Source organism: Loxodonta africana, chromosome 1, assembly GCF_030014295.1.
Source record: "Loxodonta africana isolate mLoxAfr1 chromosome 1, mLoxAfr1.hap2, whole genome shotgun sequence".
Taxonomy (NCBI): Eukaryota; Metazoa; Chordata; class Mammalia; order Proboscidea; family Elephantidae; genus Loxodonta; species Loxodonta africana.
The window spans coordinates 80,141,428-80,150,578 of record NC_087342.1 but is presented as its reverse complement, the minus strand read 5'-3'; the positions used below and the strand labels follow the sequence as shown (position 1 = coordinate 80,150,578).

The following is a 9,151-nucleotide window of genomic DNA, read 5'->3' as shown; positions in this document are numbered from 1 at the left end:
ACAATACAAATACTGCCAAATACTGATTATCAAGCAGTTCTCCATTGCAGATGCATTAGAAAGAAACAAGTAAAATGATGGAAGTGCTCCAGAAGTATCATTGAGCGCTAGAGGTCAATTTCGCCTAACCACATAATATGCCATCATTGTCACACTAGAAACTTGCATGAAAAGAAGGATGCACATGTATGAAGTTCTTTCAAATAGATTTTCCTTCTCAAACAATGTAGATAGACCTGATAAAGAATGCCTGAAGGCATCCAAGAAATTCTTGCAGGCTCATCCCCATGGCTTAAATACAAACTTTTATGGAGAAGTGCCACAATGTCATTCTTACATGAGAACTAAGTTTACAGGTTCAGGAAAGACAAAAACACAAATGTTTTTTGTGTTTTGTTTTTTTTAGGCATGTATGAGTCCATAATAGAAGATAAAATACAATGTCTATTTCCCAGTGTTGAAATTGCTTTATTCGTATTTCTAATTTTAATGATCACAAAGTGCACAACAGAATGCTGGTTTCTATCCTAAAGACACCCCAACCCTCAGCCTAAAACAATAATTCAGGAAAGACTCTATCCATTATCCTTATTATATATAGAAGTAGGTATTGTTCAGCAGCTTAATTGTGATTAAATCTTTGAAGAATTCATAACGGCAAAACATAGAAAGATATATTTTTAATGATAACATGTTAGAGATGAAAGAGCTACCTAAAAATAAAATATAGTAACTTCCTGTGATATTTGTTTTGTGATCATTAAATTTTCTTTTAAGACATTTTTCATTTCTTCATTTAAAATTATAGCACTTATTATGAAGCAAGCATCAAAATTGAAGTATGAGCCATTTAAAGCAAAAAAGGTGAAAGTCAGTTTTTCGTTGTGGGAGATCAACAGAATTTTATATTGATTGTTGAAACAACTAAGTTCATTGACTCATTTTCTTTGTTGCAGCATATGGAGAATAGTCTTTTTGTAAAAATTATTTATATAGTAAAAATATTAGTACTCTGCATCTACTAAAACTTTTATAGTCCAGTTCATCTCATTCTGCTAAAAGGGCACATGCCACTTTTGTGTTCAATCGCTAATGTAGCTAATGCTACTCTGACCTTCGAAGCTTTTGGTTGTATTGAGGAAATTTCTTTGCTTTTGGTTTAGTCCAATCGTACCGACTATTCCTGTGTTATGTGTTGCCCTTCCCTTTGCCTAAAAAATTTTTTGTGTGCTATCTAGTTAAGATTCATTTATATCTTGAAGAAAAGAAATAAACACCCATTGAAATCTTGAAAAGTTATTAGAAAAAAGTAATCAACTAAGAGGACAGGATAATGATCATTACTGGTACACAGATTTGCTCCCTTTTCTTTTTGAGGCTCAACCATTTTTGGATTTCCAAAGCCTCTTTATTGTTACTGATTTGTGAAAGAAGAAACTTCACCTATATCAGTTCTCCCAGCAACACCTGAGAAATTAGTCACTGGAAGTCACTTCGAGAATTTTCTACTTGTTGGCCAATAAGAGATAAACGACCACGAAGGGATTGGAATCCTCAGTCCTCTAGATCTGGAATCAGACACCTTATCCATTCCACCACGCAGCCAACACTGTGAGGATGTGGTACAAGCATGTAAGTGAAAATGTTGATAAGGGAACATTAGGTTTCTGTTTTCAAATTTTTAACTTTGAAGTTGGAGAAAATTTTAGCAACATTCAAAAAAGGAATCAAAGATCATCTGAAACCTCTGAGAACAATTACTTAGAATTAATAACCTGAGATTGTGAGATGATCGGATGCGGTGTTGTCCGGATCCCCTGAGCAGTTGGATTTTTGTTTTTCCCTGGGAATTGAGTCCCTAGGTGGACTTAAATAGTTAACACTTGTTTGCTGCTAACTGAAAGATTGGAGGTTCCTGTCATTCAGAGGTATCTGATGACCTACTTCCAAACAATTAGCCATTGAATACACTAGAGAGGAGAGTTCTACTCTGACATATATGGGGTTGCCATGAGCCAGAATCGACTTGATGACACCTGGTTTTCCCCGGGGGGGGGGGAGGGGGGAGTCCAAATATGGATTCGTGTTACTTTGTGGAGACTTTTCTTCTCTCTTTTGGTTTTTGCCTGCCTCCTGAAAGTTTCTCTGGGGCAATATTGGGCCTCTGAGACAAATACAGTGAGGTTACAAAAGGGCAAAAGGAAAATAATGTCTGTCTGGAGAATCTCTGCTTGGCTGAAGGGAAGATGAAAGTCCAAAGGTGTGTTTCTCTTCTTGGGTGATGCTGTGCACCTGTCAGGGGTCAAAAACAATAAAACCAAACCTGTTGCTCTCTAGTCAATCCGGATTCACGGTGATCCTATAGGACAGAATAGAACTGCCCCTTAGCATTTCCAAGGCACTGCTGGTAGATTTGAATTACTTAGTTTTTCAAGCAAAAAATGACTGTACCACCAGAGTTCCAAATCTCACTTCCACGACACAGTGAGGAAAGGAACGACAAGGATGGGATTTGAACCCATGTGTGCAATGCACAATGGAATAGCAGTCCATCGCCTTAACCACTCGGCCACCTTGTCAGGAATAAAGGGAAAGAGAATCAAAGAAAAGGAAAGCTTATGCACTCAGTTTTGCCCTGAAATAATTTAGGTATCAGCATATCTGGAGGTAGTCCAGAGGGAACCTCACTGAGGTGCTTTGGGGTTTAGTTGGTTAAAAAAAACTATCCACAGGGCCCTTTCAAACCCCCCACCCTTTATCTTTCTTTCTGTCTCTTTAATAATAGTACAAAATAGGAGCTTAAGGTGCACGCTTTTGTTTTGGGTGATTGAAGAGAGTCTGTTAGCATCCGGTTCTTCTTTTCTCCCTGTTTTCATCATACTCCTGCTGTCACATTCACCTTAACGGATATAGAAGGTCATAGCACAGAAATGAAAGAGCATTCAAGGAAGTCCATTGGGTTATGTTTTTGCTCTTTATGGGTGCAGGAGTTGAATGGAAAATATTAGGAAAAGTGAATTTGTATTCCTTCAAGACTGGGATTAAATAGTGTTGAAGCAGAGAAAAAGTATAGATGTGCGGAAGTTCGCAGCCAGGGCTTCATACACGAAAGGCATGTGCTCTACCACTGAACTACACAAGCCCCATTCCTGAAGGGCTCCTGGCTAACTTTTACCTAGAACTAAGTGTTTTTAACTGAGATTCAGAATCCTTGAGCGTTGAGGTAGCGTTGATCAGTGTTGAGGGGTATCAGCAGCTGCTTTAGGCAGGAATCGCTGAGGAACCAATGGAGGATACTGATTTTTTATAGGGGTTGAATGTGAAGGCAGAGATTGGAAACATGTGTGGGATAAATAGTCACAAGAGGTTTCCATGGTGGCTTTCTTACAAGCTTGAGTTGTTAAAAGTCTCTGCCTTGTATTATGGGTGGCAAAGAATCAAGTCCCCATCTTCAGCTCTTTTGATTTCCTCTATAGTTGTCTTAACCTGAAGCACAAAGCTAAAGAAATTAATCTTTTGGCTGCCTGAAAGTCTGCACTGTATTTGCTGTTTCTTCAATCAGAATCTATGTGACAGATTTGATGGAGAAAAGCAACAGCAGAATAAAACCACATAGTGATACATTCTGTATTTCATTATAAAGGTCTTTTGTCTTCTACTTGAGGTATCAGGTAAGTCGGGGCCCTACCAACAGGCCAGAAGAGGAACCCATAAAGCATGTATGAAGCAGCAGCTTCAAGATTCAGAGAAAGGTGAACTATAAGAGTGAAAGAGAAGATAAATAGATAGGATTTAAAATACAACAACGAAAGTGAGTGAAGCATTCATTCATTAAAAAAAAATTAAGTCATTTTCAAACAGAAGGAGGTACAGAAAGGGGAGTTTTGAAAAATTGGGGATGGAAGGGCATGGGAGGAAGAGAGAGATCAACTATATGAAATTTAAGTTACCTTGGAACACAGCTGTGAAATGTTAGTGAACTCAGGATAACACTCTTGTCTCCACAATTCGATCTGTGAGCTATCAGTAAGTACACCCATGTTGAGGGTGGATAAAGACTGAAAAATGTACTTTGAGATTTGGGGATTAGAAATTCATTTGGGATATTTGTGGAAAACAAATAAGCTTGCTCCAAGACCCTTCTAGAACCCTGAGATTTATAATGGTTAAACTTAGTTCTTTAAACCACAGAAGAAGACTAAAAATCAATCCATTCCCTGATACCTGATTTCTACCTGTTAGCTTTTTCTCATCCTGGTTTGCCCATATACAAGCCTTTACTAATATTCATAAAAATAACACTGAATCTTTTTTGAAACTGGCAGAACATGATTTGTCTGTCAGGCTTGTTCTTTTAGTGGGCTCATGGGGTTTGTACAATAAGAAAAAGAAATAGTGTGTGGTAGGTTTCACTTAAGCAGAAAACTAGAGTGTCACACACAAAACTGATGGGGATGTGTATATGTTTGCCTGTGTGTTTGTGTATGTGTATGTGTGTGTAAATGTTGGGCGGTATCTTGGCTGATTGATGCTGTAAAAGCAATATGTGTAATGTTAAGTGTCCACCATTGCAGTATCATTCAGAATAGTTTCACTGTCCTAAAAATGCTCTGTGCTCCACCTATTCATAACTCCCAACTTCCCCTGCATTGCTGGCAACCACTGATCTTTTTACTGTCTAAAATCTTGCCTTTTCTAGAGTGTCATATATTTGAAATCATACGATATGTAGCTTTTTCAGACTAACTTCTTTCACTTAACAATATAAATTTAATGTTCCTTTCCAGCTTTTCATAGTGTGAAAACTCACTTATCTTTGTTATTGAATAATACTCCATTATATGGATGTGCCACAGCTTGTTTATTCATCTGTTGAAGGACATCTTGTTTCCAATTTTTGGAAATTATCGGTAAAGCTGCTATAAACGTTTGTGTGCAGGTTTTTGGTGGACATAAGCTTTTACTTCATTTGGATAAATATCTAGGAGCACAATGACTGCATAATATGTTTATGTATGCCTATGTTTATGTATGGGCTGTACTTTGGACCTTATGGACTTGTTTGAGTTTTCTTCAACTTCATCTTGAACTTGTATGTGAGCAATTGATGGTCTGTGCTACAGTCAGCCCCCAGCCTTGTTCTGACTGTTGCTATTGAGCTTTACCATCATCTCTTTCCACAGATGTAGTCGATTTAATTCCTGTGTATTCCATCTGGCAAGATTCACATGTATGGTTTCATTTACATTGTTGAGAAAAGGTTTTGCAATGAAGAAGTTGTTGGTCTTGCAAAATTCTATCACATAATCTCTAGCACTGTTTCTATCACCAAGGCCATATTTTCCAAAAACCAATCCTTCTTTGTTTCCAACTTTCTTCACATTCCAATCACCAGTAATTATCAATGCATCTTGACTACATATTTGACCAATTTCAGACTGCAAAAGTTGGTAAAAATCCTCAATTTCTTCATCTTTGGCATTAGTGGTTTGTGCATAAATTTGAATACTATCTTATTAACTGGTCTTCCTTGTAGGCATATGGATATTATCCTATCACTGGCTGCACTATACTTCAGGATAGATTTTGAAGTGCACTTTAAACAATGAATGCAATGTCATTTCTCTTCAGTTTGTCATTACCAGAATAGTAGACCACATGACTGTCTGATTGAAAATGTCCAATACTAGTCCATTTCAGTTCACTAATGAGTAGGACATTGATCTTCATGGGTTTCATTTCATTTTTGACATCTTCCAATTTTCCTAAATTCATACTTGGTACGTTACACATTCCGATTATTAATGAACGTTTGCAGCTGATTCTTCTCATTTTGAGTAGTGCCACATCAGCTAATGAAGGTTCTGAAAGCTTGACTACATTCACGTCATTAAGGTTGACTGTACTATGAGGTTGCAGCTCTTGCCCGGTCATATTTTTAGTGACTTACAACCTGAGGGGCTCATTTTCCGACACTATATGGAAAATGTTCTTTTGCCATTCATAAGGTTTTCACTGGCCAATTTTTTTAGAAGTAGACTGCTAGGTTCTTCTTCCAAGTCTGTCTTAGCCTGGAAGCTCAGCTAAAATATGTCCACTGAAGGTGACTCTACTGGTAATTGAAATACCAGAGACAAAGCTTCCAATATCACAGCAACATGCAAGCCACCACAGTACAACAAATGGACAGATACATAACAGACCATCTCAAAAGTAGAATTGGCATACTGAACGCTAATGACCAAAGACTAGACAATTTGTGGAATGACATCAATGATTTCATACACAAAGAAAGCAAGAGATCATTAAAAAGATATGAAATAAAATAAAGACTACTCTGGGTGTCAGAAGACACTCTGAAACCTGCTATTGAACATAGAGTAGCTAAAGCTAATGGAAGGAAGAATGAAATAAAAGAGCTGAAGAGAAGATTTCAAAGGGTGGCTCGAGAAGACAAAGTAAAGTATTATAATGGAATGTACAAAGACCTGGAGTTAGAAAACCAAAAGAGAAGAACACACTTGGCATTTTTCAAGTTGAAAGAACTGAAGAAAAAATGAAAGGTTTGAGATGCTATGGGGAAGATATTAAATAGTGCAGGAACAATCAAAAAGGATGAAAAGAATACACAGAGTCACTGTACCAAAAATAATTGGTCGACATTCAACCATTTCTGAAGGTAGCATATGGTCAAGAACTGGTGGTACTGAAGGAAGAGATCCAAGCTGCTCTGAAGTCATTGGCAAAAATCATGGACACAGGTATTGACGAAAAACCAACTGAGATGTTTCAACAAACGGATGCAGCACTGGAGGTGCTAACTCACCTACACCAAGAAAATTGGAAGACAGGTACCTGGCCAACCCACTAGAAGAGATCCAAATTTGTGCCCATTCCAAAGAAAGGCATTTTATTCATCTAGTGCTCCTATAACAGAAATACCTCAAGTGGATGGCTTTAAGAAAGGGAAATTTATTCTCTCACAGTCTAGTAGGCTACAAGTCCAAATTCAGGGTGTCAGCTCCAGGGGAAGGCTATCTCTCTCTGTCATTTTTGGAGTAAGGTCCTTGTCATCAGTCTTCCCCTGGACTAGGAGCTTTCTCACACAGGAACCCTGGGTCCAAAGGATACACTCGACTCCTGGGACTGCTTTCTTGGTGGTATGAGCTCCCTGCCTCTTGGCTTGCTTTTCTTTCCTTTTATCTCTTGTAAGATAAAAGGTGGTGCAGGCCGCACCCCAGAGAAATGCCCCTTCCATTGGATGAGGGATGTGACCTTAGTAAGGGTGTTACAATCTCACTGTTATCCTCTTTAGCATAAAATTATAATCACAAAATGGAGAACAACCACACAATACTGGGAATCATGACCTAACCAAGTTGACACTTATTATACTTCTTTGGGGGGAACACAATTCAATCCATTACAAAAGGTGATCCAAAAGAATGCAGAAGTTATCGAACAGCATCATTAATATAACACACAAGTAATATTTTCCTGAAGATCAGTCAAAAGCCGTTGCAGCTGTACATCAACAGGGAACTCCCAGAAGTTCAAGTCAGATTCAGAAGAGGACATGGAAACTGGGATATCATTGCAGATATCAGATGGATCTTGGCTGAAAGCAGAGAATACCAGAAGGATGTTTACCTGTGTTTTATTGACTATGCAAAGGCATTCGACTGTGTGGATCATAACAAATTATGGATGACATTGTGAGGAATAGGAGATCCGAAACAGTTAATTGTGCTCATGAGAAACCTTTACATAGACCAATAGGCATTCGTTTGAACAGAACAGGATGATACTGGTTTAAGGTCAAAAGAGGTGTGTGTCTGGATTGTATCCTCTCACCATACTTAGTCTTTATACTGAGCAAAGAATACAAGAAGGTGGAACATATGAAGAAGAATGCAGTATCAGGATTGGAGGAAGACTCATTAACACCCTGTGATAAGCAGGTGACACAACTTTGCTTGCTGAAAATGAAGAGGAATTGAAGCACTGACTGATGAAGATCAAAGACCACAGCCTTCAGTATGGATTGCACTTCAACATAAAGAAAATAAAAACCCTCACAACTGGATCAATAAGCAACATCATGATAAATGGAGAAAAGATTGAAGTTGTTGAGGATTTCATTTTACTTGGACCCACAATCAATGCCCACAGAAGCAGCAGTCCAGAAATCAAACAATTCATTGCATTGGGCAAATCTGCTGCAAAAGGCCTCTTTAAAGTGTTAAAAAGCAAAGACGTCACCTTGAGATCTAAGATGTGCCTAATCCAAGCCATGGTGTTTTCAATTGCCTCATGTGCATACAAAAGCTGAACAATGAATAAGGAAGACTGAAGAAGAATTAATGCCTTTGAATTATGGTGTTGGTGAAGAATATTGAATATACCATGGACTGCCAGAAGTACAAACAAATCCGTCTCAGAGAAAGTACAGCCAGAACGCTCATTAAAAGCCAGAATGTCAAGGCTTCATCTCACATGCTTGGACCTGTTTTCAGAATGGATCAGTCCGTGGAGAAGGACATCATGCTTGGCAAATGAAGGGTCAGGGAAGAAGAGGAAGACACTCAATGAGATGGATTGACACAGTGGCTGCAACAGTGGGCATGACTGTAACAATAATTGTGAGGATGGCTCAGGACCAGGCAATGTTTCACTCTTTTGTGCATGGGGTCACTATGAGTTGGAACCGTCTCCATGGCACCTAAAACAACATGTTTAGGTAAGCCTATGTTTAGCATTTTAAGAAACTGCTAGAATGTCTTCCAAAGTGACTGTGTTATTTTGCATTTTCTCAGCATGAATGACAGTTCCTGTACCTCCACATCCTTGCCAGCATGTGGTGTTGTTGGCATTTAGGATTATAGCCACCGAACAGCAACAATAGATGTGTAATGGTATCTCATCATTGTTTTAGTTTGTAATTCCCTGGGAGTGTATGAGGAATGGATGGTACTGAAGAAGTTCAAGCTGTAATGAAGGCATTGACCAAAAACAAGGCTCTGGGAATTGATGGAATACCAATTGAGATGTTTCAAAAAACAGATGCAGCACCAGAAGTGCTCACTCATCTGTGCCAAGAAATTTCTAAGACAGCTACCTGGACAACAGACGGGAAGGGATCCATATTTAT

The 9,151-nt window shown here is 38.5% G+C and overlaps 1 non-coding gene across 1 annotated transcript; it reads right to left on the bottom strand.

The window, feature by feature from the left end:
• Positions 1 to 2,497: 2,497 nt before the first annotated feature.
• On the bottom strand, positions 2,498 to 2,579 carry TRNAS-GCU (transfer RNA serine (anticodon GCU)). The gene has a single exon. It is a non-coding gene; the product is annotated as a tRNA-Ser (tRNA).
• Between the last annotated feature and the right edge of the window lie 6,572 nt (positions 2,580 to 9,151).